This window comes from Epinephelus fuscoguttatus, linkage group LG23, assembly GCF_011397635.1.
Source record: "Epinephelus fuscoguttatus linkage group LG23, E.fuscoguttatus.final_Chr_v1".
In the NCBI taxonomy this organism is placed as follows: domain Eukaryota; kingdom Metazoa; phylum Chordata; class Actinopteri; order Perciformes; family Serranidae; genus Epinephelus; species Epinephelus fuscoguttatus.
This window is the reverse complement of record NC_064774.1, coordinates 10,093,886-10,094,552: the sequence shown is the minus strand read 5'-3', so window position 1 is coordinate 10,094,552 and position 667 is coordinate 10,093,886.

The following is a 667-nucleotide window of genomic DNA, read 5'->3' as shown; positions in this document are numbered from 1 at the left end:
CTTTAAAATGTGACGTGTGACTTTTGTTCTCTTTTTCCAGCAGTTCTATAATTACATCTCTTTTCTATGGAAGAACATTTACACCAATATGATGGGGGAAAAAATCCTGTAAGTCATGGTGATGATAATAAAAAAATAATAAAATAAATGAATAAAACATAATTTAAAAGATAGATAAAAATGAATAGGAATTTAAAAAAGTGACTAAAAAAATGATAAAAGAAATAAATGAATAAAACATAATTTGAAAAATAAAGAATGAATAGGCATTAAGAAATAAATGACAAAAAATAAAGAATAAAATAAACTAAAAAAAATAATTGGAACAAAATAGATAAAATAAAAAAATAATGAATATAAATAAATGAATTTAACAAAAAATTAAAAATGAATGAAAATACTTAAATTTATTTTTCTCAAAATAGTACTAAGTCATATCGAGATATTTTAAAATATTAAGTCTGTATTTCAATACACTAAGTCATTTCAAGATTGTGAGAAAGTTTGATCCTAAGTCATTTTGAAAAAAGTAATTATTTTCTAACAACGTTTCTCATTTTGAATTACCAATACGAAAATTATTTTGATAAGTACATTTTTTAGAAAGTTTCTATTTTTTTTAAGATACTTTAGGTACTAAGTCATTTCGAGGTAAGTCAGTATTGTT